At 41.6% G+C, this 27,155-nt stretch overlaps 1 long non-coding RNA gene across 1 annotated transcript; it reads right to left on the minus strand.

Annotated features, from left to right (window-relative positions):
• On the minus strand, positions 1 to 26,594 carry LOC115569604 (uncharacterized). Its single transcript, XR_003981565.1, has 2 exons — positions 26,450 to 26,594; positions 1 to 930 (listed from the first exon to the last, which is right to left on the minus strand). It is a non-coding gene; the product is annotated as an uncharacterized LOC115569604 (long non-coding RNA).
• Positions 26,595 to 27,155: the final 561 nt, after the last annotated feature.

Consider the following 27,155-nt stretch of genomic DNA (forward strand, 5'->3'; position numbering starts at 1 on the left):
TCTGCTGGGGTGAAAAATTTATTCAGACAAGATTCAGATTTTTTTTTCTTTTACAGAACTCAATAGTGTAAAGTGCCAGAAAGTACATACAACACATATGAGGAGGCATATGAAAGTAAAAATGTGTGTGGTTTCATAAACTGTTGCAAAACAAATTCCATTCCTCTTTCACCTCATTGTGGTTTGACTTCATTTACACAATGTCATGAATTCTCACTGTATGCTGGCTCAACAGTGTCATGACCCCAGAAATCATTGATATTTTTAGGTTTTTAAATTTTTGAGTGGGCTTCTGTCTCCTTTTTTCTCACAAGAGTTAAGAGGGCCCTCACAGAAATGGAGACGCCTAAGAAGCTTTTCAGTCTATCTCTTATTAAAGGTGCAAATAATTGGAGTTCATTTTTAAGGATTTTAGTTGAAATATGTTAACTGAATGCTAACCAGCGAGCACCGACCAGTCCCGGTCCAAAGCTCCCTTGCTAACATTCCTCTGCTACTCTCTGCTCTCTCTACTGCGCTCACTGTCCGGACCGCTAGCTGTACTGCTAACTGAGCTGAATAGCTAACTGCAACTACCGTTAGCAGCAGTTGGTGGTTACCCTGGTGAAATGCTGCCCTCTGAATTCAACACATGGCTAAGTCTTACATGTTGCACCTTTATAGAGATATTAAACACATATGAACAGAAGTTTTTCTGCATTTTAAGAGACAAGCCAATACCCTGATCATTTAGAAACATTCATGTATGATACAGAAAAGACCCACTTTGGACTGCTAAACTCTGCACAGCATAATTCTAGAGTTATATAACCATATGGATGTTTCAAAGCCTTGAGAGGAGAAAGTAGTGCACATCTAGTAATCAGCACTGTCCCTTTAAGCAGACAGCTGCAGCAAAACTTCGCGCGAGGGTCTGCAACACCACCCGGCCTGCAAAACAGAGAAAGAGGAGTATGTTTGACTACTGATATGACTGTTTGTTTCATAATGCGAGTTATCAAAACGAAAACTTTCAATACTGCAAATGAGCCACCACTTTCATTATGACTTGGGATTGTTAGCTGTGAAAGACTTAGAGAAGATAAACTAAACTTGTTAACGTAGAGTTTCCCCCCTTTGCTTTCCCCACTCAAGCACTGAAGCTAAACTACGACTAAAGTGAAAGGTATTAGAGTAAAAAAACAACAACAGTGAACTGACTGAGTAATATCAATAACACAAAATCTACAGCATGTAATGTTAGCTAACATTTGCAGCTGTTAGCTAACATAAGGCTACTGGTCACACCAAACCAAGCTATAATGTGTTGGGTGTATTTAATTGAAGGGATTTTAAAATAAATTCAATATTTAATTTGAAGAAGAAAGACCGTCATGTATATTAAACAAGTGATAGTGATAAACCCTAACCTCAATAACAACAATAACTATAGCAACGTTGGCGAGCGTTTGCCACAGTTAGGTAAGTGGTCACACCAGAACAAGCTGTCAAGATGAGTTTTATTTCTTAGGAATTCAACTTGTCATTTGTAAGAGGAAGATTGTCATTTCTAATAAACTTCGTGGCCAGTTTATAAGGTACACCTAACGAAGACTAACGCAACAGGCCAGTTAGTAACCCCACCCTCAATTACAGAACATCAGCATGTAACGTTAGCTAACATTCGCCAACGTACTGATCACAAATTATGACTTGTGCATGAAATATAATTTAGCCTCTGGTACAAAACTTTAACATTTTGGGTTTAACTGAATTGTGAGGTTGGTGGCTGTTGGCTTATAGTGGAAGGTGTTTTCTAATATTTAAGACCATCAAATGCAAATATGGTGCTGGAGGTCATTTTAACATCTGTAACATCTCCAAGAATTTAAAACTAGACGAGAACGAAAGATCTGCGGGTTTCCAAACAAAGTTTTAGTTTCTAATAGCTCACTATCACCTGAGGTTTAAGGGGTTAAAACATCAAGTAGCTCAGACACATTGATGAACTCGATGAATATGTGTTAAATTTGGCAGGCCATAAACCACACGAGAGTTTAGAGGAGCCTCTGGTTGTAAAGTTGAGAGCAACGTGTTGCAGAAGAGGCACTGATGTCATTATGGACAGCTCTGCTTTCAGCTGTGACTTCTGAAATTTAAACGAGACAGCAACACCAGAGGACACCACCTTGTTCGCCTGTACAAGAAAGAAACATAGGCTAATAATGTTATTCATTACATGTCTTGGGAGCATGTTTAAGCAAAACAAGCTGTTTTTGCATGAAGAATATAATCAATTCATACAAAAAAGCATCTTTAAAAAACCCAAACTAAATAGCTGTCAACATATTTTAGGCTAAAATCAGGACATAGAGTCGCCCTCCTCAAATTCATGCACAATTTAAAAGAAGGGTTCAGCTGCTGGTGTCAGATGGTGAAATTGGCAGGATGTTGACAATGCCAAAGTGCTGGTAATCTGATTTCCTGGTCCCCAAATAACATCAAATTCAGTGATAAAAGGGTATCAGTACCCGATTTTGAGTTCATGTCCAAATCTGCAAACATTTTCTGAACAGTTCTTTTCATAAAAGATGCTATTGTTTTGGAATCATATAGACACAAAATCCAGTTTTAAGACGATCTGCTCCTTTAAAAATGGCGTCCAGTTATTCTATATTGTATGATTAGAAAACAGAATGATCAAAGTTGTGGTGACAGAGGTGGAGATGTGATGACTCAAGCTTAAAGGAAAAACATAGAAATGCACCTTTCTCAGAATGAAAAATCAGTAATGAATATATTCATGTGTAAAATCTGTGGAGTGCCCCTTTATATAAAAAAAAAATCCAGGTATGTTCCAGTCAAAACAAACAAAAGTAAAATAGTAACAGAGGAACTCCGGCTTCATTTCTTCTTCTGCTGATATCTTTGGTGCCTCCATCACTGGCCCATTATAACGACATTATATGGTTCACACAGAGGTTGACTTCTGGAGCAGCTGAGTGGCTGTAAAAGCCGGGACGCCACGTGTCAGAGAAAATGTATTTCCAGGGGGCTGACAGCAAATCAAAAGAATGTGGGCGAGGCTGTAACCAACACGACCCAACTGGCACCGTGCCCCCTCACGTGATCTCACACTATTTGTGGAGGTTTGGTATCTGAGCGTGGCCTGGCTAAAACTGGCTCTCAGATGAAAACCCGCTGCCTGGCACTCGGTCACATGTGCCTTTTACAGTGCGCAGCAGCTCTTATGGACATGATGCAGGCACTGCATACTCATATCTGAAGCTGACTGCGCTTTCATTTATGCACCATCTCTATTTATACGTGATAAGCAGCAACCAAACTAACTGCTGCTAGAACGCTGAGGGCTTGCAGCGGGAGAGCTTGTATGACATTTCCCACCGTGACTTTGGTGCGCTGTGGGAAATCCTTTTTCATCTGATGTTGATCAAACCAGGTCAGTCACTTGATAACCGCGGCGCTCGGAGGGAAAAGTCTCGTCTACAATAGGTCACTGAGGGAGCTGGCTGGCTGCTGTCCATAAACACTCCCAACGCCGTGATACTGGCAGCACACTAGACTGGAACCACCACCCGACATCAAACCAGATCAGATGTGACTTTATTATACAAGGGAGGTATATGGCCAGAGGTGCAAATGGTGAGCGGGAACAGTACAGAAAGACAAAAGCAAGAAAGGACTGACACCAAACTAACCATCCTCCATGAATGCACAGGATGTGTTTTCTGTCACGAACAAAAGACCGAGTCTGGTGATAATATGAAGAAGCGTGGGATCATGAGAGTCGTTGTCTTCATTGTTGAACATAATAAGCAGCAATAAATAATCATGAGTGAGCGAGGGAAACACCAGTTAACAATAGAGTGGTTAGATAACTAGTTACCTCCTTCAAGGTGAGTGAACATAAGTGACCAAATGAAACCTTGAATAAAGCAACAGATTTAACTGTGTTCGAACATTGCTTGGGTTATGAGACGTCTGCCCCTTCGGCCCACTTCCTTGGGCAATGGGCCATGTAAGAGCTGCAATGAGCTGCTTCCAACCAGTTGAATAAAAGCATCGTCAGCCCCTTTGAGTCACCAGTTACTAAACTCGAACTCCAGTTGCTTCACATCTCCACTGTAACGTGAACCAGCAGGAATGCGCAGCAGTGCCGATGCTATTGCCGCGATCTGCGACAGGTCTTTCATCGACAACAAGCTCATTACCCAAAAACCCTCTTGACCGGAGTGACGAACAGGAGGGCAACAGTCGGCGGGAACAATCCTGAAGGGAGGTTAAAGGTCTGCCCTGGAGCTGGTCTGGGGTCGAGAGACCACCCGAGGTTCACCGACCACCACAATGAGATCTCAAAAACGTAGTCAGTAAAGACCTGCAGACAGCAAATCTGCAGATGAGTGTACTTGAGTGGAGTGCATAATATTCAGACGTCTGAAACTTTCTCCGGGGAACCTCGTCACTTAAAAACGTGTGATGCTGAGTTCAGGGCCAGGCCTTCCTCAAGAGCTGCAGCCTCATTAGCGGTCTGTATTTCGGAGATTTACCCACTGACACGCTGACCGACAGCTGCTCCAGAGGAAAGCCAGCAGGCGTGAGGAGCTGCCCGGTAATGGGGCACTTCCTAAAATCATCCATTTACAAAGCAGAGATTTCTCCTCACACTGACACGCTGTTATCCACTGCAAGTGTGTCCGTCTCTGCCAAAAGCAGAAATAAATTGGCACGGACTGTTCAGCTACTCTTTGTAATGAGTCAGCATTGCTAATGTTTCTCTTCACACAGCTGCTGGCCTCACATAAAAGTCCATTTTCTGCTGCCAAGGACCACACATATGAAGAACTGGGGACTTTTTAGTGGTCTCTTCCTGCCTCTCTTTGATTCACATGAAAAGATACAAATGAGACCATGAAGAGAAATGAATACACCTTTTTATTTCTTTGAAAAACGCTTCAATCAGATAGAAGCTAACAGCTGACATAGGCAGCGTGTCAAATCAGGCTGCTATCAGGTTCAAGGTGCAGAGAGCCTCCCCCCTCCTCTCCCCTCCCTCCTCCATGTCTTTTTTACACGAGGAGCCAGTGAAGTCATCACAGCTGCTGCAGCTCTCCCATAGAGGCCGAGTGAAAGGTCGTCCCTCCAGCTGAGGGCTGTAAATTCAAGACGTAAAACGGGAAAGACGTATGCTCCAATCAACAGGTGCAGATCCAGAATGAATGCTAAACCGTTAAAGGAGGAAGGACAAAGAGGGACGAGACAGGAGCATTCAGCCTGGAGAACTTACGACGCTTAAACGGCCTTAATTAAAACAATGATAGTCCTTCATGGGACCCCCGCAAATTAAAGCGACCGGACAGAAACTTGGCTCGTTGGACTCGTTCTGAGGCTATAATTTCTGCGTGAATGCGACACGTGAGGAATGTAAACAATCAGACACCTATAGCTGACCACACACTGCAGCCACAGGATCTCGAGTGAAACTAGCTGAAAGATGTAAACCCTCTGCAACGCTCAACTTCCTCTTAATAAAAGAACCGACACATGAGCTGCATCCAATGAAAGTGAAACAGTGACCACGGTTGTATATTCAAGTGCAGTCTTGCAGGGGATGAATAATCTGTGAACGCTGGTGTCGAACATACATCTTTGTCCTTTGAAAACAAGTTCAAAGTGATGTTTTTTTCACATTTCTTCTAAAAAAAAAGGTGTATACTATTCTTTAGGTTGTAGTCAAGGCTAAATCTGTCTTTTTGGTATCAAATACAAATGTGCAGAGACTTGAAAACCCGTGGTATAATGCTTCAACTTCAACTGAAACTTTTCAGAAAGTAAACTTCTACTAAATTGAGACTAAATACAAGACAGTCCTATGCATGCGATCAGTATGTGTGTGCTGTACTGTGCACGTTACACGGCCCATCTCTTGATCTTTCATTGCTTCTACTACTCGGCATACACCCTGACATGACCGATCAATAAACTTGTGTTCATGTCACCTGGGACGGAGAGAGAAAACGCAGACGGTGGAAAGAGTTACAGGTTGATGACTTCCAAGGGAGAACTCAAGATGCTTCAGTTGTAGCAGAGTTGATTAAATTATGCCGCAACCATTTTGATAACTGATTCATCTCGAGTTATTTTTGAGCAAAAAAAAAAACAATATTTGAGGGTTTTTGCTTCTAAGTTGTATGAATGTCTTTTGTTCAGACAGACCAAAACGACTTCAGCAGAAGAAACTGTCCATAATCACAATAATTACTTGTTGTACACGGACAAGGAAACTGAATCTGGTTTTAAAGTTGCTCTCAATGACTCCCAAAGACATACCGCTAAAAACAAGGACAACAAAGCTGAACAAAGACAGCTGAACACTTCTGCACAACCGATTCAAGTGATCAGCTCGTCATCGATCTCTGCTGAAGCCTGGCGACCACCCACTCGTTTCCATCAGGTGAGTCGGGACAAGGACAACTCCAAAAGATGCAGGACAGGGCGACGCTAAGACCAGGTTTGGGAAACACAACACTAACAAAAATACTCGCAAATGGCACCTTTAAAGTGACAACCTGCACAGTGTGGGTGAAGAAAAAGTAACTGAACACACAGCAACTTATACATACTTAAACATTTTAAGCCACGAGAGTAATTTTGGGTTGCTTAGAGGTCATATTAGGTCACAAACTAACTTGATTAACCCTCCAGCTTTGTCCCCAGGATTCAGTGTTTAACTCACTTCCTCAAATTTGTGTGAAATTGTGACATTTGACACAGAAGAGATAGTTGAAGCAGGCGCATGATCCTTCAGGACAGCTCGTCATGCTCATCCAATGGTGACATAAGGCCAACTGTTCTCGATGGCATTCATGGAATTTCACCCTGTTTATTCGGCTTTAATCTTCACTTCCAGTCATTAGGAAGCATCCCACACAAATCCAATAAATGAACAACCGGGCCCTCACATTAACATTCTGACGGACGAGTGTTTATTTCCTGCCGAAAAGAATGACATCATTATCTTTCCCAGGCAGAATTTAGTTAGGGGTCTTTCCGCATCATAGCCCCTAATTTGACAAACAAAAAAAAAAAAAAAAAATCCCCTCCTAATTTGTTTAACAGACACTTGAGTGAGAACTTTCTCTGTCTTTGAAGTGCATCTCTTCCTTCCATCGAAAGCTTTGACATTTTCCATGATGTCAGTTCATCTGGTTGACCCAACCTTGAACCCATCAGATGCTGTAGATAATGAAGATATATCTGACTTATTTAAATGTCACAAGGAATTTCGTGTAGTTTTCGTGCCCAGGGGGCAGCAAGCTGAAGCCCTGCATGCCGAGGACATAACGGTAATGAGACAGAATACATGAACAGCTTGAAAGACACTGATTTGAAACATGACAAATAAAATAAATATTTTTACCGATCAATAACTGTGGATATTAAATATACCAAGGGGAAAACATTCAAAATGAAGAAGTATTTCACGTACAGTCATCATTACAAAGAATTTCTACCTTAAGAGGGAGTCAAAATTGAGGAAGTTACATTGCTTCCCATGAACTGTTTCTCCCACCCAGCTGCTGACCTGTGTGACCACAGCGTCTGGACACTGGACACCGATATCCAGACTGTGTTTCTAGAAACAGCGACTATGCTCGTGGCTGAAATGACCTCTCTGGCCTTTCTCACCCTGCGTCCCAACTCCTTATAACCCCTTCCTCTTACACACCCCCAGTCATTTTGAGGAATAAGCAATAGCTAACCTGACTTTAACGGGGCGGTGGAGTCTGAATTTGAGGGCACATTAATCAGCAACTGTGGTGGGAAACTCAAGGGACATGGGAAACTGGAAGCACTGGTGTCCTACATTAAAAAGACACGGTTGTGATTAATTGCAGCCCCCTCACAATGAAACTGTAGGTTTAGCTGTGAAGTTTCTTTATGGACATTTAATTCAGCTTCTTTTATCTGGGTTGCTGAAGTTGGAGCTCGTCCTCCATTCATTTCTTTGGCCGCCTTTGAACTCTCTCAAACGTGGAAGGCTAAATATTTACACGTCTGCCCTTGCTTGTTTAATGTTAAAGGCACACTCACACAGCAGAGTAAATGAATGAAAAAGCTTTAGACAAAACACCTCCAGCGGCTGATGAGTACCAGGCCACTTTACAGCGCCGGTCCCACAGGTTCAACCTCCTTTTCAGGGCATGGGAGACAGTGACCCAGGGGTCTGCTCGGGGGCTCAGTGGAGAAGCACAGCCCTGCTGACACTGCTGTCTCTGTGAAAAGAGGCGATCTGTGCATTTAGAGTTGGCTCAGGCCCAAAGAGATTATACGGATGTGGGCTGGAATACCATGTGAGGGCATTACGGACAAAGACAACAAGCCCATCTGATCAGCTGCGAGCATACCATTCACCATCACAAAAGAATGAGGTGTACAAAGGCACGTACGGGCTAGTTTTTTCAGTTTTTATTAATTGACCCCTTAACCTCTCTCTCCAACAGTGATTATCTAATCATAGCTCAGCAGCATAACTAAGATTTAGATTTTTCTGTGTGAGGAGTGGATTAAATAGTTTAGAGTCTGCTAGCAGAGTCTGTTAGCATGTCCAGCTAACTAGCTTACTGGTGACCAAACTGAACGTTACTTCCAAGGCCAACAAGTATTTCTAGGGCCCTATAAAATCTGTTTTATTTTTTCCCAATTTCCGTTTTATTTTTTCCCAAATTCCGTTTTTTCCGTTTTAATTTTTGGGAATTCCGTTTTTTCCATTTAAATTTTGGGAATCGAGTTTTTGTTTTTTTTTAACCTTTTACTCTTATTTTACTACTAAACAGTGTTTCTTTAATGTAAATGACAAGATGTACACAAATTAAATAGAAATTACCTTAAATTTATTGAGGTGACAAACACATTTCCTCAATACTGCACGGTAGAGTACACTAAAGTGCATCAAAAACATCTGATTTCATCATGTCTTCATACAGTAGTATATTTTGTGTTTTTATGGGTTTAATTTGGGTTTCATTGAATAAAAACATGGTCAGCTCTCAGGCGGATCCAGTAAATGTTTGCATAACAAAATTGTTCTGAAAATTTAAGTTGTAAATATTAAAAAAATTAGCAAAGATGCCTCACAAAATGAGAAATTATACTGTGAATTATACAGTGAAAACAACAACCCTCCCCCTGTCCTCTGAGCTCCCAGCCCAGGCAGAGTCATCTGAGAGGGCTGTGGCTAACATGGCTAGCTAGCTAACAGCAGCTACTGTTAGCAGCAGTTAACAGTCACTCTGGTGATATGCCGATAATATGAATCGGGCAGGTGGCTAACTCTCTCGCATTACAACTTTAATTATGATTTCTCAGGTCTGCTTCTTTGCAAAACAACAGTTCCCCTGACACATACAAGTCGTTCGGGAACTGCTCGGCTCTGTACTGAGGGGTTAATGTCGAGTCTCTCAGTTTTTTCGCAGACGAAGACGGAGCCGTGGGCAGCCGCTTCGCCATGCTTACATTGTTTTGAGGGGGGGGTGGGGGGTGGGGACTTGTTGTGCCACCCAGATTTGCTTCCCTCAGTGCAGTTTTCCTCAGACATACGCTCCTCTTCCACACGAAAACAGCATTTCAGTGAAATTATGTCAAATTCCACTATATTCCGCGTTTAACAATAGATTCCGTTTTAATCGGCCAATTCCGCGATTCCGTGATCGCGGAAATCATGGGGCCCTATATTTCATATTTCGTTGAACTACACAAAAAAGCTCCTTTCAAGATATAGAAGCCATAGTCGTAGATGATATCAGAGATTACGCTTACGTTACTGACTCTGTCATGAATGTTAGCAGGTACATTTACATTCTTGCAACCAAACATAACTTACTTGAGATAGTGTCGATTGTCAAACACATACGAGGCCTCGTCCTGAAAGTGAAAACATTCAGCTAGAAAATCAGAAATATAATGCCTCAATCTAACCACTGTTTATAGGCATGAACCTTAACAGTTTGAAGGTTTAGCTTTTAGAAAACCAAAAACATAAGGAGAGAAGTTAACTGAGTAAACAGCGTATTTCCCCTTTTGTTAGCCGAGTCTGTGCGCGTGAACTGCTAACTAGCTTCCTAGTAAACTAACTCAACGTTACTTCTAAGGCCAAAGACTATTTAATAGTTGGTTGGACTAGCTTTGTTAAAAAAAAAAAGAGTTAAAGCTAATGCTAACATTAGCGACTCTGTCTTCTTTGTGACTCTTTAGTGGATTTGGGGAAGTTTACCAGCCCCTACCCAAACTCATTACCTGAGATAGCATTATTACAGGCCTTGCCCTATATGTCAATAAAATTACTATTAAAAAATACGAAAAGTGAAGCATAAATCTAAGCACTGTCTTTTTCGACAAAATATATAAGGGGGCGTGTTAGCCTTGTCTTCGGCACAATATCATGCACTGTGTAGCTGTAAAGTGCCCATTAAGAGAGGTTACAGGATTGATTGAACTGTCAGTTAATCTCATCAACTGTATTTAGTGAATGCCAAATGGTAGTGCCAGAAGTCTGTTGGATTTCAAGCTTTAAGCTTACCTCTATAGCAATGAAAAAACTGCCCCGTGACATTTTTTCAGCCCAGATCACCTGGCAGCATAAATCCTCACCGAGAGGTGGGAAGAGACGAAACCTAAGACATGTGCTGCAGGAAAAAGGGGAGGCAGGGCTGAAAGTACAAAGGCAATCGAGCAATAAAGGGAAAGAGCTGTGAGAGCAGGATTGACTCCACTCTATTATCCTTAATCTTTTAATTCAGTTTACATTTACAGAGCTTGCTAATTCTCGCAAATGAAGCATCTGTTTTATTCCTCGCCAAGTAGAAAAAGTGTCTGGGTCAGTAAGAGGAGCAAGATTTCAACTTCCAGGGGAAATAATCAGGGGAAGGAAGCTATTACTAAATGAGATCCGTTGTCAGGGTGTTTCTAAATCTGTCACAAATGCTTTGGACACAGCCTTGAGTCGACATAAAGACCAGATATAGGACATCAAAGAGCCTCTCCTTTACATCCTATGGCTGAAACACTCAAGTACTGGCATGCATTATGCTATAAAAGCTTCATGTAATGTTGCAGTCTGAAGCCAAGCAATCTCGCGCTCGGGGGCAGGAATCTAATCTGTGGTGAATCAGCAGCAACTGAAAAAGTCCCGTCCTGCTTCTCCCTGATAGTAAAAAGAACAACAGCCATCAGCAGGAAGAGGAAACAATGTCCAATGTCACCACAGAGGAGAGACAAGAAAAAAGGACTTGTTCCATTCTCCCCAAATCTTGAGTGTTAAACAAAAGGATTCGATTTGTGCATTTGTAACAATTAATGGGGAGTTTCAAAACTGTCTCCTCGATCCAAGATGTAGAATTCATCATGAGTCTCAGACAAACAAAGACAATCTGCTGTGCGAATGAAAAGCTCATGAGACATGGCAGAGCACAGACGCTTCTGGGACGAGGCATTTTTCAGTCTGGTGCTGCATTTGTCTCATTTGGCAGAATCTGATGATTAGATTTACAAGTACAAGTGCTTTTTTTTCAGACAAGAGAAAAAAAATAACACGTTCTGGCACAGAAACACTGGTGGATGGTTGAAACCAGAAAATGTTTAATTGGCTGTTTTACTTCTACTTTTATAGTGTTTGGATCGACCACATGCTGCTCTTATCCAATTAAGAATTACTTGACCCAAAGCTGTTACAGTCTGAGATGCTCCTGAAACTTAATCCTCTGAAGAGGTGGCAGTCGACAGATTAAATATATTATATCCACATATAGTAGGGAGGGCTGTAAAGGTGGACTATGTGAGGGTTAAAACAACAAGTCTGTCGATTAATTAGCGAAAATGAGTCTTAAACTATTATTTGAGTCATTTTCTCAAACACAAATGTCTGTCAATGAACTGTTTTTCTTAAAGGAGACATATGCTCATTTTCAGGTTTGTCGTTTTATTCTGGGTTACTTCTAGAATAGGTTTACAGGCTTTAGTGCTCAAAACACACATCAGTTTTCTCACACTGTCCAGTGCAGCTCTGTATTCCCCCTCCACCTGAACCGCTCTGTTTTAGCTCCCGTCTCTTTAAGGCCCCTACTCCTAAATATTCTGCTCGTCAATCAATCTGCTCTGATTGGTCAGCTAACACATGCCTGAGCCAGCACCACTAACAACAAGAGACCACCTGTGCTAAATCAATTTTTACGTAAATTATGCAAATTGTGTGGATTCGTGTGATGTCACAGAGTCACAGAATAAAAGGCGAGACTACTGACGAGGCGTTTCAGGAGCAGTGTTTTCTGTGGGAGAGAGGAGCTTCTGTTGGTGCGGACTTTCTTAACTTTCAAGAACTTTGAAACACACAAATACAAAACACTCACGGACAGGAAATAGAACAAGAAAGCATAATAGCTCTCCTTTAAGATATCATCAATCCTTACTTAGCTGTGATTCGATTTTCTCTCTTTCCCCCATTTAAAAGCTGTATACATCACTGAGAGGAACATTTTTGTAAGGCAACATGAGGTCAGGGATCACTGTGGCGCTACAAACCGAGTTACTGTGAGCCAACGATGAACTGATCGTGGAACAACAAATTAAATTATGAACTTGATGCCAAAACTGCATCTAAGTGACATTTTCAAAGACTTGTTTGTTCGACCGACAGTCCAAAACGTACAAAGAAGATAATCGTCTCATTTGAGAAGCGTGAACAGCAAATGTTTGTCATTTTTGTTTGATTACCTTATTACTCTTTTTTTTTTTTCATTAATTCTGTTCCGGTCAATTATTTTATTGAATCATCTTTTCAACACCAGTGAACGTGAAATGAGAATACATAATGATGTGGACAAGTTTTGCTTATTGCATGTTATATTAATTTTCTTTATACTGTGAACTTTTACAGAACTTTTACTTGACTGTCGGTCGAACAAAACAAAACATTCTTCAGTCAATACTTTGCCCTCTCCATCTCTTTCATATTTACGATTCGCAAGTCTACTTCTTTATTTTAACTGTGATGCACCTCAACACCAAGGCAAATGGCTTGTATGTGAAAATCTCCTTGGCAATAAACCTGTTTCTGATTCTGACGATAGCCAGAAATAGTCCTTTTGGGCAAGTCTTGTAACTCGGCAGCCATCTTAGCAGGGCTTCAGCCAGGTATTTCCTGCTATCAAGACCAGGTCCAAAATATAAATGAATGGGAAGAGAGCCACTTCACTTCCAGTGGCCACCAGCCAAATCTGATAAAAATACACTTAAGAAGTTTGGTAACTTTGCCCTAAAATAAGGTTTAAAAAACTTAATTCCCCACAGGTTATATTTCTACTTTTCATGTGCACGGGCTCATGACAGGATGAGTGCTGCAACGTGACACTGTCAGCTCATCCCACCAGAGCACTTGAACAAATGCGAGTTGAATGTTTATGTTTGAAAAACTTCACCTTTCTTGGTATGCTGTACATTCTCCTTTTCCACATTTATTAGAAGTCCGTCTGCAGCAGCACCAAATCGATTGTGATAGTCGGACCTCTTAACTGTACTCGTGCATCAGTGCAACAACATGATTGGCTGACGTGTTTACAGGTTGGCCTGTGATACAGCAGAAGACTGGCTTTTGGAGGAAGGGGTGGGATATGTCTCATATTGCTTTCTCTGGAGACTTTTCTATTCAAAGGTGTTTGTCTACAGCTCTGCTAAAGAAGCACAAGTAGAGCATCTGGAAGAACATCAGGGCTGCAAGTATCACTTAAATGCCAAAGAACTATGAAAAATGCTCTTCACAATTTCCCAGAGCCCAAAATGTCGTCTTCAGATTGTTACTTTTGTGAACAGTCCAAAACCTAAAATAAACCGAAAGGAATTCATTTACCATCATAAATGATGAAAAAAAGCAGCGAAAAATGTAACAATCACACACACACACGTGAAAATCGTACAGGACAGCAGCACTAGATCAGTCATTGTGCCAGTGTGTCATCCTCCTGCAGAACGAGGACAAAAGAGGGAAGTCTTAACAACCTGCAGTCTGCACCTGACAACAGCAGAGTAATGAGCCGTTGTCTTCAGTGTAACTTTGTGAAGGTGGACGAGTCACAGAGGTCACCTGTAGGTCAGGTGATTGTGCTCAGGAACCTGTTCACTGATTAAGATGAAGGATGCTGAGCGCATAAGGCACGGGAGGTGCAAACGAGCCGGGGGCCCCGGGGGGCCCATCTGTTGTGGGCAAATAAACGGGGGCTTCAGTGAATGGGAAAACAGCCCTGCTCTTCCCCTGCGAGGCACAGCAGACAGCTCCATTAATCAGGACCAGGATGAGCCTGCTGGGCTCGCAGTGACAAGTCAGCAGTGGCACAAACCCTCCTCCTCCTCCTCCTGCTCCTCCTCCTCCTCACACTGTATCTCCATTAGAGGCTGGAGGTGTCAGCTGGCTGCAGCTTCTGTTCCTCTGTTGTCACTATCCATGTTTTCACAACTGTCCTCTAAGAATAACTGGAAAAAGTGACACAGGAGGGGCAGGGGAATAATTTATGAGCTGCCATTAATGACACCAATAAACAAACATCTGTTTTCGGAGCTGGTATCGCACCGAGTGACCAAATGACTTCAGCTTCACTCAGATGTCTGAAACAACTGAGCCTAAACTTAGATCTGAGTTTGGCTTTGTCTGAGTAAGAGTTATGAAGCAGTGACTGACTTGTTCATTAAGGAAAATGTACTGAACTGGATATTTTTTGTTGGTGGCCTTTAGCTAGGGGAAGATAGAGAGATAAATCTGAAGGGTCATAAGATTATTAAGAGAAGAGGAACAAGAAAAAAAAAACATTTCTGCCTTACTCTAATGTTTTATAATTCATTAAGTAATTTACTGGACAATTTTACACATTGAGGTGTTAAACTGTCTGCAACCAGTGATTCGTCTTTGGGGTCACAAGACAAAGAAGTTTGTAAATTCTGCCTTGAAGGACAAGGTGCAAATAATTTTAGAAATGTTTCACGATTATGCAATTCTTGCCAGAACAAATCGATGTTTTTCTCTATAAAATGTCTCAAACAGCCTAAGGTAACATCTACAAATGTCTTTTTTTGTCCCACCTACAGTGGAAAACGGCATTTAGTTTATAATGTCAGGATCAGCACTGTTCACCATTTTCTGACATTTAATGGAGCAAACAATTGACAAATTAATCGGTAATGAAAATAATCATTAGTTGCGAGTATTGACTAGAGAATTGAGCACATTTATCCTGGTCAGCAAAAATGACCCTACATGTTCTCGTGCCACGGACACTGGCGCTGCTTGAAACCCTGGGGGATTCCCCCATCAAAACTTTACTAAGTTGAACTGTCCTGTCTTCTTGGGATTGATCGATATGGATTTGTCAGACCCAATACATAAACCGATGATTAGTAATCAAAGACAGTGATAACCAAAGTACTTGAGGTCAGTGCTGAAATTCAGTTTAGAGGTTTCCATTTTCTGCCACTTCATACTTCCACTCCACTTCATTTATTTGATAACTTTTAGTTTCTAGTTACTTTTATAGTAAAAAGAAAGAATGCTGCATCAGAGCCAAAGTATTGCATTTTTTAATTAATGCATTTTATTGATCTAAAAAGCTGATAATTATAACTAAATTAAAAATTGATTATTGGTTCCACCTAAGTTATGTACTGGTGGCACCTAAGTTAGGCGCTCCGGTGTAAAAAAAGGTTTGGAGCCCTGCAAACACATGGATATATTTTTGGAAATGGACCACGGTGTTCATGTTCCATCTTCTCACCAGTAGTGGTTAGAGTCACACCGATGCAGAACCGTTTTGTAATGCATTGCTATTTTCGGTCTGAACACGGCCTTAGCCCCAATTGGCAGTCATGTCTGCTGCATCTCTGGCAGTAAGATAAGAAGCGTCCCCTCAGAAGAGGGAGAGAGAGAGTGGGGGAGGCAAAGGGAGGGGACGAGGAGGGAGGTCGGGGTGACAGGGTGCGGGCTGAGACAGTGGAAAAGGAAGATGGAGGAGCACTTTAATAGTATGATTCAGCAGAGGTATCAATTCCCACAGATGGCAGGCTGGCTCCTATTGACTTACATAGGAGGGGAGTAAAGAGGCAATCAAAACCACCCCTGGGACAGACAGTCAGCACATCAAAAGGGAGCGCGATCTGTGCCACCAAGGATCCCCATCAGGATGAACGAAGGCTGAGCTCTGTGAAGTGTGACAGCAACGTACTATGAAATGCGCTAAAAATCGAATCTTTAAATGTCAGTGTAAACAAAAACCTCTGTATTTTTATTTCTATCTTAATGGATCTCTCCCGCCAAGGGAAAAATAAATCTGACTGGCGTACTGTGGCTCATCTCGAACACTAAAGTCCAAACAACTGGAAATCCTGAGTGACAACCCGAGGCCGTATTTAGGTGTCAGAGGATGTCCCGTGACACCTAGACTCGCTGTGCGATGGCAGACGCAGACGTGCCTCGGGCTGCCTTCTTTAGGAGGCCGGCAGCTTTCACACTTTCACGCAAGCCGCTTTGAATAAAAACAACAGGAGAAGACAGAGCAAAGGTGAGAAGGCTTAAAAAAAGGAACGACCTGGTGGAAGAGGATCCTCATTTGGCGACAGTGACAGCACACCGGCCGGTCTCACTACAGGAGAAAAACAACCTTTATGAAGGCACTTTTAATCAGCCTGATGAATTCTGCCAGACAGACAGCAGCCTGACCTCCAACCCCCGATGAGCGAGTGATGGAGAGAGTTGGCTCTGACGAGACGCTGTTAATATTTCATTAACGTTGCTTTAATGATCATTAAACTGCACTGCGAACTCCGCCGGCAACATGCGATCCTGTGTTGTGCCGTCTGCTTCCCTGCGTCATAAATAAAGATGAATTAGCCTGGTACACATAGCTCTTTTCAGACGTGCACTTGATTACATGAATGCATCGGCGACTTTACAAGAAATACAGCTTTCAAGTCCCTTTATCTGTAGGAGTGAAGCAGCAAGCTGACAAGGCCACAGCCACTGTTTCCACAACACAGCTCAAGTCTGAACTGAACGCTGTTTTGTTAACGTAAAAAGCTGCATTTTCACAATTAATTTCTAATATAAAATCTGCTTAATAAACCACAAAATTATATTAATGAGCTTTACGTTGCGTGGGACATTCTTCCCATGATGGAGCAGTCTATAAAAAATGGGTTTTCGTTCATTTATTCAGCATGTATCATGTGGAAAAGAGGAAAATAAAACACATTTTCTGCTTCATGCCAACCGCTTACAGTATGAATATCCAGCAGAGGCAATAACATGCAAGCAGATAGGATTTAAATGGGGGTCACAACCACAACAGACGAAAATGTCTTTTACTATGCTGATACTGTCGGATTTGTAGGTTAATATGCAGCAGAGGTTTTGCTTTGCCCTAGAACTCAGTAGCAAGTGGAATGGAACAAAAATCTGCAGATTTAGGAGATGTTACCAATCGTACTTGACTCCACCAATCTCTTCACTTCTTTCGCTTTGGCTCTGTTACAGGAAGATAACGTCCCTATTCTCAATCAGACAACAGCACTGCATGAAAACACACAGCCTACACGTTCATTTCACAGAGGCACAAAGGTCTTCGACAAGAAGATATGGGGATCATCCAGAAAATGTGTTGAAGCCGGTTCATCTTTGACTACAAGGCAGCACAATCTGGCAACACAACCATTAAATACTTATGTGGAAGAGCGCACATTCCTGTTAAGATATTTTGTGACATGAACACAATGTTTGAAATGAATTCTGACTGTTTTGATTATCAATCAATGAGCAACTGTTTTGTTTTTCAAGCAAAAGAGTCCAACATTTGCAGGTTGCACCTTCTTCGATGTAAGGATTTACTTCTTAGTAAATGAATAGTCTTTGGGTTTTGGACTGTTTTGGATGAAACTTTGGGCTCTGGGAAATTGTGAGGAGCATTTTTCATGATTTGTGACAAAATTGTCCCAATTGACAAGTTGCATCTCACCTCCATTGTGACAGGAGGGTGTGAGGATTGCAACCAGAAGAACATCCTGCAATGAGCATCAACACCTATCAGAACTGTTTGAAACATGATAAAAGTACAAGGGGGCGAGGTTCAACATCATCGTCAAGCTTGTGCATACACTTCAGTCAAAGTGCATGCTAACTTTTTCGCTTTTGGCAGCTACAGTGAAGATGTCATCTGAAAAAAGATTGTAAATGACGTCTTTTAAAATCAATTTGGGATGCCAGGATTTCTGGAGATTTAGACAACAAACTCCGTGGAGCCATTTTATTGTATCTTTACACGTTGTTCCTTTCCAACGTCTTATAATAAGTCCCCATCTACTGCAGTAACATGAAACTCAAGAAATATTTTGTGGACTATGAAACCTCACCTGACTTTCCATTGACATGAGGGTGAGTAGATAATGACTGAATTCTCTTTTTTGGGTTGTTGAACTCGGTCTTTCAGTCTTTGAGTTCAACCGATGTCATGATCTCAGACTGTTTGATCAAAATAACTTGTAGAGGCCTGACAAGGTCAAACAAAATATTTCACATTACATGTTTCATCAGTTTTCTTCTTTTTGTTCCCTGGTAAATCATCAACCCCTCAAATTGACCTCAGCATGGGAACTACTTGGAAAGAGCCATTACAGAACCTTTGCTTGAATGCCAAAAAGCCATCGTCACAGGTTCAAAGTGTGAAAATGGTTTACACAGCACTGCCGGTAATACATCTCAGATTACTCATCCTATTTGAACAGAGCTGGCATGCATCTGCATCATCGCGAACGCATGTGGGCTTTACTTTCAACTGCTGCGGGCAAACAAGCGGTGTCTATCCGTCTTGCACTCCTCCTCTGCTCTGTCAGCTCAACAATGAGAGTTTTGACACCCGCTTATTAAATGTGTGGGATTGTTTCCTTTCAAACTCAAGTCCTTTCACTGGCACAGCGGCAGGACACATAAACATAGTATGTAGGTCAGTCAAACAGTTTGTGTCTGCTCTCTCCCTCCACGCCTGAGGTGAACTGACAGCGAAATCAAACACATCGTTTGTTGGGTGTGACTCATCTCGCCAGGAGAATCTGGGAGGTGGAGTGGGGTTTGCCTCCTCCATGCTACCGTCTTTACCTCCACTACAGTTTGTGCCAACGTCTACCTGTCGGATTGTTTCGACGGCAGCTGAGGATCAGGATTACTCTCTCTTATGATTGATGGCTAACTCCGACCTCCTGTGTGTTTATGGCAGTATATCATTCAGTGGAATAAACTGTGTCGGGCTGCAGCGAGCAGAGAGAGCAGAAAGAGATGTCATGGGATGAATTCCGTGAAATCCATTCAGTGAATTACACAGATAAAAAGACACGCATGTACAATTTCCCCATTTGATTTAGTAGTACAGCAATAAAAAGTGGCGCCATTGGTTTGCGCACTGAACTTAATGTAAGTGTGACAAAGCTTCAATTGAGTTGTAGAACAAGTGGAAACAGAATATATGGGACAATATATCCACTGAGGAAAACTGTTTCTTACCTTGAAGCAACTTTAAAAGGAAAACTGGGGAATTCAAGTTGGGTTCAAGAATTAAAAGTTGTAACTCTATTTTCAGTCAATTTTTTTACACACATACTTATGATATGGGTTTAGATAAAAGCAGAGGATGCAGAGGGGTCTTTGTAGGCACAGTGGAATGCTAAAATTTTACAAAATTAAACATTTTTAGGGATACAAAGATGTCGTTGACTAATAAGTGACTAATGCTTCCGCAGATAAAGTTTATTTTGAAGCACAAGCCAGTCATATGAAATGAAATGTGTTCAGTGAGTTAAGCAAATTACAACTGTAATTTTATGCATTTGTTGACAGCGGACCTGTTTCAAATATGTCAGACAGGTTGCACACCTCCAACTTCTCAGTGAGGTAACCAACTCCAAACCAACTTTTCCCCTCATTACCGTTATCAGGTTCACTGGTAGCATAAATCTGAAATGCCGTCGTTTTGGTCATCAAATGCCTTAACTCTTGCTACAAGTGAAATGTGACTCCTGCTACTCTGTGCTGCGACTCTGCTGCCGGCCATGCTGCTGCATGGAGAAGGCTCCTGTGGAGTTTGTTATTGTGGCGTTCGAAACGACAGTGACAGCAGCAAGCAAGTGAAGTCATCAGTGTATGCCCAACCACTGTGTAACACTGGGAGCATAGACAACCACAGCGAGCCTACAGACAAGCTGGTGAGTTCATTTTAACCACATCTGGCAACCATACCTGACAAAGTTTTAATAAAAGTGTTGGTGCTTGTCATGGTTTTGGTTCTGTGAGGGACATTTTCGATGTCTGAAGCCATTTTCACATATTAACTCCAGATATTACCAGACACTAGAACAAAACAGTGGATTGTCAAAGTCAGATATATTCATGCAGGAGTATATAGAGAACTCGTCCGTAATGATGACTGTTGTTGCATTGATATCAAAAGAGTGGAAAGAAATATACAGGGAAGCAGTAAAGACTACGCTGTAGTAAAGGGCAGACCCTGAACTCATTTTTGGGACTTATCTTGACAGCATGAATATTTCAAATAGAATAACCGACTGTGACAAGATCAGATTAAGCTCATTTTCCAGTCATTTATGCAGTTTAAAAATACAGGAGCACTGAGTTCAGTCCGGATGCAGAGAGAAGGTCAGATGACGTCTCATTCTCTTGCATGGAGCATCTCAAGGCTGGTCATCAGTGTGACTGAGTGAAATACTGGGTCTGTGATTACTTTCCTGGATGGTGTGTGGACAGTGATTGGTGAGTCCTTGGATAGTTTTTCTCTTTCACCCTTCTACTCTAGCTGTACACAGTTGGTCTGTCTCTTTAAACTCAATGATTCTACTCTGTACCACGAGCTGTAAACATGAGAGACAGACACAGCCTCTCAGGTTTAGTCCCAAAATGCAAATTAAAGTATTCATGGTATTTATGGTCACCAGTGTGTAACCAGTAGCATCAATCAAGACTGTGACGTAAAGCCCAGTCCATCTCAAGGAATGAATTAACACAGGAGTCAATAGAGGTGTTGGAGGGCTAAACGCATGATTATTATTATTATTATTTATTAATGATTTAGTGTAGAAAACGTCAGAGAGGAGTCAAAAGTCCACATCCAAGTCAGCTACAGCTAAACACTAAAGATAATGGCATAAACAGTTAAACTTCCATCAATATACAACCATATCTACTGTGTCCTGAGCCAGTTTACTGCAACATTCCTCTCCTCCACCACGACTTGGCTTCAAAAACCTGCCCTCTTCTTGGCCTCCTGTGTGGAGGTCTGCACACACCACACTGAGGGGAAACGCCTGTGGGAGAATTAGCTCTAATCCAGCCGGTACACCCTGCTTTGATGAGGATCGTCGCCACAATATAGCGCATGACAATGCCCTCCACACTCTGCTATGCACGGATGTCGTCTGCATGCAAATAGGAAAAAAAAAAGGGCTGACCAGCTTCAGTGTTCAGCTGCTTTTTATCCATTAGTGCTACAGCTGAATGCTTGAAAAAGCTGTGAGAAAAAATAAAAGGTTGGTGAGAAAGTGAGAAAGACATTTTATGAGATTACGACAGTTGAAAGTTACACCTTTGAGAAGGAGCGTTGGTAATCTGAGAGAAAACACACATATTGAAAAGCTTAAAATGATTTTTTAGAAGGAGTCTGGAACGTGAACATGCTTCAAGTCTCGTTTTCTCGTCTTCCTTTATCAAACTGTATATTCTAAAAGCATATGAGGTTAGGTAATGACATCATTCACCAGAGGGACCAATAGGGTTACATAACAGCCAGACGTTGCTGTGAGTGCCCCACAACACTGCTCCACGTGGTCCCTCTCTGAGGCTCCATACAGCACAAAGGCCTACTTACTTATTTAAAGTGAACTAGTGTATGTTTTGCTGGCAACAGTGGCGTCATGAAAAAGAGGCCGCTTATCCATACCACCCACAAAGTGAATATGTAATGACCTGTAGTCTTAACTCGCTTTCAGGGCACTTAGAAAATGTATTTTACCCTTGGTGTTCGTTTTGACTTCTGTACTTATTGAGCCAAAATTTTAATTATAGAAGAGATACATTTAACTTGGCTTCTCTGCAGAGAGCACATCTTCTATATTAGTTTGCTCCAGTGAAGAACCCTGGTAATTTGATTTGATTGGTGCAATGTGGGCAAGCACCAAAAATAGTTAGTTATAACATGTCGTGTCCAATGAAGTGATGTTACATACTATTTCTAGCCTACAGTTAGCTAGCTAATAGATGCCAATAGCTGTAGCTCAGTCCCCATTTGTGATTTCAGCTATTTGTTACCTTGTGACTCCTTACGAAAAAATAAACAATCTTTATCCAGAAAGGTGCAATAGAATGATTATTCAAGTTGGAATTCCAAGTTTTATCTGTGCTAATTAAGTCAAATTAAGATAATATTACCATGACTTAACAAGGCAATAAAGCTTGTCTTACTTAGTGCTATATCGCGGACCACTGGACGTGTTTCAGTTTCTTGAAGACGTTTAACCTCTGATCGAAGATGCTTCTTCAGTTCTCAGCTCTTCAGGACTGAAGAAGCATCTTCGATGAGAGGTTAAATGTCTTAGAGAAACTGAAAAAAGGCCAGTTGCCCATGATATAGCACTTAGAACAGGACGGACCAAGGCTAGCTGGTTAGCATGCTAACTTAAGTAGAGTGTCTATACAACACAATATAAAGTTGCATTTCACAAAATGTCAGCACTGTTCGTAATGTTATTTATTAAACCAAAATGCTGTCCATATCTTACACATCGCTCCATTAAGCGTGCAGTTGATTTACATCCAGGGCCTCATGAGTCTCGCTCCTCAGCGACATATTCCTCGAGCTCTCACGTGTTTAACTGTCTCACACTAAAAACACTGTTCAAGGAAAGACGCTTGCAGCCAAACACAGGTCGTCACCGCCAATAAAAACACGCTGACAGCTCAGAGACAGAAACAGAGCATGCAAATGAGGCAGCGTATTCCCAAAGAGGAAAGTGATGTCATCTGATAATAATGATGCTGTAAAATGAGACAGCCAGAGAGAAAAGTCGAGCTGGCGAGCGGCTGCAGCTCTGACTTCAGGAGTTATGAAGCGCTTTAATCTATTCCAGCTTCCAGCTCTGAAAAACACAGATTACATAACGGCAGACCTCCAATGTATTCCTGGGCCTCTAAAGTATCTGAGAAGTATGTGTGCAGTCACTGTGGCGAGGCAGTGGAGTTTGGCACGGTGCAAGTTTGCTTGGAAAACACACAGATCTCTAAGATACACACTAACATACACAACATTTACTGTAAATGGCACTCCAGTGAGGAGGACAAGGTCTCAGCAGGAGTGTCAGACGAGAGGAGAGCTGATGTAATCGTATCAGAAAATAGAAATTCTCTTCCTCACTCGAGGAAAAAGCAACTAGCTATCCATGTGACTCGACTGTATTCATTAATACGATGCAAATCCAATGATTGCAAACTATTCCTGTCGCTGTCAACTGCTATTATTTCATGTTTAAATATTGATTTAACATGAAAAACAGATGTTTTGCTTCTTTCGTCATCTTGATCATCCTGTTTTAGCTACTTTCTGACATTTCATATACTTAATACTTGAGAATTGATCAGTAGATGTATTGACAGTGAACCAGGATAAATTCATTAATTAAAAAAAACTTAGGATTTGCAGCAGATTAGACTCTTTAAAGTGGGAGGAATCACTTTGCACATGTCAGAAAAGTTATATTCTGATTAAATGCTTTGCAGCACAGAAACGTACATCCTATCAGATCACCTTCATGGCGTCCATCTAAACAGTTACGTCGGAATCTCTCATCAGAATGATTCCAATAAGATGGAAGAAACACGGCTTGAGGATTTTTCTCCATAACAAATTAATAAAATCCATCAACTTCCAGTGTGTCTGCACCTTTACGTGTCAGTTTATCTTACAGATAATACACAGCAATGTTTGATCCTGGATAAATGAAGAAGAAGAAAAGGTAGGAGCAGAAGAAAAAATAAGGAGCAGAAGAACAACAACAACAACAAGCAGAAGAAGAACAAGAAGAACAAGAAGAAGAGGGGACAGAAAGAGCAGAAGAAGAAACCCTCAGGTGTGCAGAAATTACTGGTTAGGAACTTCTTTTTAAAATACAAAAATGTGATATTGATATCTGATCAGTATCTGCCCTGAGAAGCAGAAAGTTATCGATAAAGGCTGAAAACAATCCATATCATACATTCCTGATTTCTTTTTCACACTTTTCACGCTATTGTAATGATCCATAATTAAATAACAGATGAATGTATTTACACTTTCAGTAGTCCTCACTAAAACTCAAGAAGTAGCTTAGCTTACAATATAAACAAGACAAACATGTTTACGCCCTCTGTTCATCTTCTACCATCCTGCTGTTGCTTCAGCAGTACGGAACATGCAGCACAGTCTCAAGACAATGTGACAGGTGATCATCATGGTGAGAACTGGGTTTTAAATGCCCAGTTAGTGAGGTTCATGCATGAAGGCATCATCTTTCAAGAGCATCACAATGCATCGACGAATTGAATATTGATCTCCAAGATAACAGATGTGTAGCTCTGTGACTTACACACAACATTAACACGTTTAGAAATTATTAAATTTCTTCCTTCACCAACACCAGGTACGGTAAAACTTCTTGCATCTGACGCTGAGCCAGTTTGGACTTGAAACACTGAACAGCATAGTCGACAGTGTTGTGAAACTTTTGCTGTAGATCATCTGTGCCAAGGAGCGGAATACGTAAGGTCTTTTAGCATTAAAAAAAAGATCTCAGAATGCCATTGATGATAAGTCCACCCAGTGATAGGGTTGGGCCAATGAACCACGCCATAGTGCATAACACCGTGATTTACAAGACTACCCACCAAAGAGCACAATTAAGTGCCGTGTCCCCTCCGAGCTGTCGTAAGGTAAGCGTTTTTGTTGTTGTTTATGATATTTGGGAAGAAGTCAACATTACGTCTCCATGTACCGTTCATTATGTTCTTATTAAACCAGCTCAGTTAGGCGAAACCCAAAACACTCAGTTAAATCTGTGGCAGCAGTGTTTCTTTTCCCACCGGCCGCAGTTTCTCTCAGTTATGCTGTTTATGTACAGTTTTCTTTAGTTTTACTAACTTACGGATATGTGGTGGGGAGACGAGGATGCTTTTAAAGCTGGTACAGGGATGTATGTTGGCGGTAACGGGAGATAGTTTCCTCTGCAGGGTGAGACAGTTGGAGATTCATGTCAGAGCAAACTCTGAGAAACAGCAGTGGCTACAGATGTGAGCCAATACGCAAACAACGATGTCATCGTCCGTCGCGATGTTTCACTGCAGACATCGTCATATGCCAATTCAGCAGACATCGCCCAACCCTACCCAGTGAGCATTACCTTTATGGGTGTTTTGCAGGTGAAATTACAAGTAGACGCTTCAACGTGTAGAAGGTGATACACAGTGGAATGTAGCCACAAATCGAGGTTAAAGGCGATGAAATAAGTGATAAAGAAATGGGGAAAAAAAATCGCCTTTTCACACAAATTAAGCCCAGTTTTAACATAAAATGCATCCACGTCTTTGGGCTTGTAATCACATGAAAGCACCTTCTCCACTGGGATTCAGTACATACAAAGTGGATGCATGATGTCATGGAGGCTTGAACCCAGGTCAGCCAGTCACACCGTCCTGCCCACACACACTGAATCCACACTCATCCCATCTTTTGTGGTGTTCCAACATCTTCTTATTCACTCAAACGCACACCTTAAGACACATTTCTCCTTTTAGCAGCACACGAACAGGCTCCACACTGGCTGTGAGCTGCTGCTGATGCTACTGCTAGGTGCCTTTTATCATGTTTTGTTATGGTACCAGCACACTGACAGCACAGATTAAACAATGCTTGAAGCACTATAGACTTTGTGGTCCATGGAGAATAAAAGCTACAACATGGAGCATTAAAGTAAGCAATGAGGCAACAATAGAACGGCAGCACACGCGTTATAAACACCTCCAGCTCTCAACTGTGCCGTGTTAACAGACAATAGAGAAGCCAGACGAAAAATGACACTTATCCTGAGAACAATAGTTTCAGACAGGTTGCACCACGGCAGCTTTTTACACTCACGTCTTATTAAAACCTGTGCAAACTCGTCGCCATTCCCTCTGTTCCTATCACCCCGTTTGAATTAAGTTTCCAGCAGACAGATTTAAAAAGATAAAGAGATTCTGCTTCACAACACAACCAGGCCCTGTTAATGAGTGTAATTACAGACATTAGTTGAATAATAATGCATGCAGTCGACAGGGGAGGATGTAAAGAGCTCTTACCGATCTTTTCGGGCTCTTTTCGTCGCCGCTTTGTCGCTTTTATATTCCATTTTTCCCTGTTGATGATCAGTCGCGCGGCTCACACACACAAATCTCGACCTCACTTCCATGTGCTCGCGACCAGGACCACGCGCTCAGGGGAGCGCTCGGGATACGGCGCGTGACGTCACGGCCAGACTGGAAAGCAGGGCGAAAGAATCGATGCGACGACGACGACAACAACAACAACAACAACAACACTAATGATAATATAGAGGCTTGTTTACATGTGGGGCTCAACTTGTAAGTAACGTTCATTGCTTTTGTTTTCTATTATTGAGGATTTGTTTCCAAATATTTTTCCAGGAATATTTAACTTTTTGATGATATACTCATTTATAAGAGATTATGAGTTTCTTGTCTAGATGTACACACACTTGGAATGTGTAAATTGTCTCCACAGTAAAATAATCAGCCCAAATGAATGTGTTTTCAACTCTTTCACTGACTTGTTTAGCTGTCAGACACCAAAACATTGACTTAAAACTGACCTGTGACATAAAATAAAATGATATTTATCGTCTATATATGTATAACCATTCAAGGATTTGGAAGATTTGTCCAATAACCATGTCCAGGAACAGATTAATGTATGAAACTAACTAAAGCTCACTCTGATTTGATATGTTTCTCCCAAAACACATCTAACTCTGATAGCTAAGTTCAC

Source organism: Sparus aurata, chromosome 19 (assembly GCF_900880675.1).
Source record: "Sparus aurata chromosome 19, fSpaAur1.1, whole genome shotgun sequence".
Lineage (NCBI taxonomy): Eukaryota > Metazoa > Chordata > Actinopteri > Spariformes > Sparidae > Sparus > Sparus aurata.